Source organism: Pinus tabuliformis, chromosome 2_1 (assembly GCF_031772625.1).
Source record: "Pinus tabuliformis cultivar Carrire ecotype Pingquan chromosome 2_1, CPIR1, whole genome shotgun sequence".
Lineage (NCBI taxonomy): Eukaryota > Viridiplantae > Streptophyta > Pinopsida > Pinales > Pinaceae > Pinus > Pinus tabuliformis.
The window spans coordinates 786623755-786627919 of record NC_142299.1 but is presented as its reverse complement, the minus strand read 5'-3'; the positions used below and the strand labels follow the sequence as shown (position 1 = coordinate 786627919).

Here is a 4165-nt window from a genome sequence, read left to right as displayed (position 1 = left end):
TATAGTAAATGCAAAAAATTATAATAAAATTATTGGTTAATACAACATTAATAATAGATTGCTATAATCTTACTTTTGAATTGATAATGTATCTCATTTATCAAAATTGCCTCTCCCCTAATTTAGTGCAAATTTCAAATTTTGCCTACTTTAAAATCATAACCATGAAAACTAAACAGGTTATTCAATATTGATCTAAAATTTCAATTTTAGGAAAACTTTACTATCAATTTGATGTCGACAAAGTATTTGGTGAAATGTCAGAAAGAGAAGTTAATATGGGTTTTCACAACGATTGCAAATTATTTTACAAAAGTCTCAAGCCTGTGTGGCTTCCCAGGGGCGATATGTCTCCCTTGAGGTGCCTGGTTGCTTGTTTGGAACATGTAAAGTAAGCTTTTAGGGTTGGGGATCTTCAAACATTTCCCATTTTTGTTAAGTTCTTATCTAGATAATCTATGTGCATCAAGGTAAAAGTGAGAAACGTTGTAGTTTTGGTAGATGACAAAATTCATCAGATTACAAGAATCCTTGTGGGAGTGATTAGGCTCCTCTATGAACGAATGGTACTGAGGATGGAAAATGGTCTCAAAGATTATGGAATTAAAAAGGACGCTACAGTCTTCTTAGTTGTTGTTCTAAAAGGAGGTGCCAGGGGAAAAAGGGCATCTTCTTTTTTAAGGCCCGTGTCTTTTAAGGAATCCCAAAATCCGAATCTCACTTCTCAAACTCCTAAGGAGCTCTCAGGTCAGGATTTTATGGTGGAACATTACTTGGATAACTGATTGCTAGAGGTGAATGACATCATTAATAAGAGAACAACATATTTTAAAAGTCGAGGGATTATATGTTTTTTAAATGGATTTTGACCCTCGACATCTACCCTCTGGGATTAGGCCTACCAAAAGTGGTCCCAAAATATAGATTTGTTATTTTGCTTGAAAGGATATTTTGTGGTTTTCTTCAAAGATCTGGAAGACCAAAATAATATTTTTGATTAGGGGCCCTAGTTTTGGGGCTGGGATGGTCTCTTCATTCAACATGGTTTTTTGAGTTTAATCCTCCTACCATGAAGACCTTGCATATTCCTATTTGGGTTAGACTTCCAAACTTTCCTCTTCAATGGAGCTGGTGAGAGATCCAAGAGGATGTTGGTGACTCTATAGGTCGCTTCATCAAAGTAGATAAGTAATATTGACAAAACATTTCTAAGTTTCATCTGCGTATGCATGGAAGTGGACTTCAGTGAAGGTCTACTAGATAAAATCGCCCTCAAGTGGGAGGATAAGGAGTATACCTGACCATTGGACTGTGAAAACGCGACTTTTAGGTGTAGAATTTGCCAATTGCTTGGGCACCTTGAGAATGCACACCCCTCTTCAATAGGAGCGTTTTGCAACAAGGATCCGAAGAGAAGCTACCGTGGATGGAGAGATTTGATGGTAACCTCAAATACCAAGATTTTTGCAAGTCAAAAGAAGAACAACTCCCAAAAACAGAATACATCTCGTAACAACTAAGCCTCTCAAGTTACAAGGCAACCCCTAGTAGCATTAATTCACCCCACAGTAGAGCAAAGTATTTTGGCAAAGGAGAATGAGAGTAGAGCAAAGTATTTTGGCAAAGGAGAATGAGAGAAGTTTAGCAATAATTGTTCCTGTAATTAGGAGGCTTCAAAGAGAACTTTAGTCATAATTGCACATGTAATTAGCAGCCGAAGCACAACCATGAGTCTGATTATTTAAATAGCGAGAAAGAGCTATCAAATTCGGCTGATCCGATTGCTATGGTACTTTCTCAAAAAAATTAAAAAACAACATTATCCTTAGTTGTGATGGATTACTCACTATGACAGATAAATGTCCAAAAAAGAAAAAGAAAAAGAACTCATGGATTATCCTAGCATTTGAAACCATAAATATAACAAATATACTTTGATATATCTGATTTCCTGATATAACTGGCTTCTTTGCCATTAATGAAATTCAATTTTAAAAAACACAAATAATGGATAATTGTATTTTTATATTATTTTATTAATTTAAAGATAACATATTATAATTTCATAATTTATGAGAAATAAAGATAAGAATCAAATAACAGTACTATTACAAAACGGAACCCACTTCATCGAGATATGCGTTTCTAAATGCAGCGGAAGTCAACTATACTGGGCGTTATCATTTTATTCTGATTGTTATTCTTCATCGAGATGAGCGAATTAGGACACACTATAGCGGCACGGAATTGTTGTTAAGTTGAAGGAAGTGGGATCCTACTCACAGATATGGCTGTAAGGGGCGTTGCCATTTCACATGATAGTTTAAGCTTCTCTGTCAGGTCCACCGGATGGTTAGGAGAAGGCACCCATGTGAAATGATGAAACAGTTTCGCCATCCACAGCTGAACGGTCGGGAGACCCAGAGCCTTGCCCGGGCATACGCGACGACCGGCACCAAATGGTGCAAGCCGCAGGTCGTTTCCTCGGACATCCACATGTTGTCCGCCTTCCGACGGGAGAAACCTCTGTGGACGGAATTGATGGGGACGTTCCCAGATCTCCGGATCGTGGGTAATAGACCACATGTTCACCATCGCCGTCGTGCCCGCCGGAACGCACATCCCGTTCGCCATGAACCAATCCTCCGTGCAGAGGCGGGCCCATGATAAGAGAGGCCCTGGTGGGTGCATCTGCAGAGACTCTTTCACTACCGCTTGAAGATACGGGAGCTTCTCGATGTCGTCTTCTGTTACGTGTCTGTTGCGCCCGACAACGGCGTCCAGCTCTGCCTGAAGTTTGCTTTGCACTTGCGGATTGAGCAACAGCTCTGCCGTCGCCCATTCTGTAAGTAAAGCCGTTGTGTCTGTGCCGCGGAATATCATTTCCTGCATCAAAACAAAATAAGAGACGAAATTTTTTAATTCTAACACCAAAACTTTTAATTTTAGGACTAAAATAATAGTTGTGTCGTGCTTAATTATGTTACCCATAGAACTGCGATCATATCGTCGTCGTCGAGCTTGTCGTCTCCTCGGAGCGAAAGGAGGACATCCACAAAGTCTGAGTCGGCCGTGTCGTCCCTCTGTCGATGCTCGTCGATGATGTTCTTGACAAACGATGTAACACGCGGAACAAGACGAGCGCAGCGGCTGTGGATTCCTTTGGGGCCAGGAATGGCGATGGCTTTCTTGTGTCTCGCAGCAGCCCATGCACATCCTCCAGGGCTGAACCAAGAAAGCATTGCACCACAAACAGCAACAATAAGCAGTGCTATATAGAGTGACCACTGCCCCACTGCAGAAATATGGTCCGTGGAATGTAGTACATGGTCAGGTACTCCATTCTTTGTAAGAAAAATCGCGTAGAGCCACCAGCCCCTTGTCGAAGAGGATTCAGGATTCTCCATTGCCTAAGATACAGACGTAAGTAACTATGGAATGAGTGAATGGAAAGCGAGTTAAATGAGGAAGAGGAGTGCACGCCCTCTTATAGCCGGAGGAGTGAAGCAGGGGCATGTGGGAAAAATATGCTTCCAAGAAAATAACAGTAGTGGCGGTACCAGCGGCACCATCTCCGGCATTATACAGCCCGATTTACTTTCCTAGTGGAACAGGGAATACCAACTCCATTGAATGCGTTCCACCCCAGCCTAGATGGCGATGCATGGATGCACGGATTTAATTCCTCCTTCCTTGGCAATTCATTGCATTACGATTGATGTCATCAATCTTGTCCGCCGTCAGACAGATGTGATGAAAGAGCTTTGTCACGCCGTCAGACAGATGCGACGTGAGAGCTTTGATCTATCTTTTCTATCATTTTGTGAGCTGGTTTCATAACATTTGGTATCAAAGCTTTGGATTCTAGGGTTTCGTTGCTCCAAATAGGTCATTGTGGAATTTTTGCTATAACATTTTCGCTACAAAGTTTTATAATCTAAAACAAAAACCCATTTGAGGAGAAATTGGTTTGCACCTCAAGTCTGAATTTCAGATCTTTTCTCGCTATATTTCTGGAGATATGAGGTGAGGAAGTTAGGGTTTTCTTAAGCTCCAGAATTTCATCTCAAACAGGTCATCGTGGAATTTGTGTTATAATTTGTTTTCTACGAAGGTTCAGACACTGAAATTAAAATCCATATGAGCAAAAATTGTGGGGAATCTC

The 4165-nt window shown here is 40.8% G+C and overlaps 1 pseudogene; it reads right to left on the bottom strand.

Moving 5' to 3' along the window:
• Positions 1-2253: 2253 nt before the first annotated feature.
• On the bottom strand, positions 2254-3581 carry LOC149202941 (cytochrome P450 78A4 pseudogene; annotated as a pseudogene).
• Between the last annotated feature and the right edge of the window lie 584 nt (positions 3582-4165).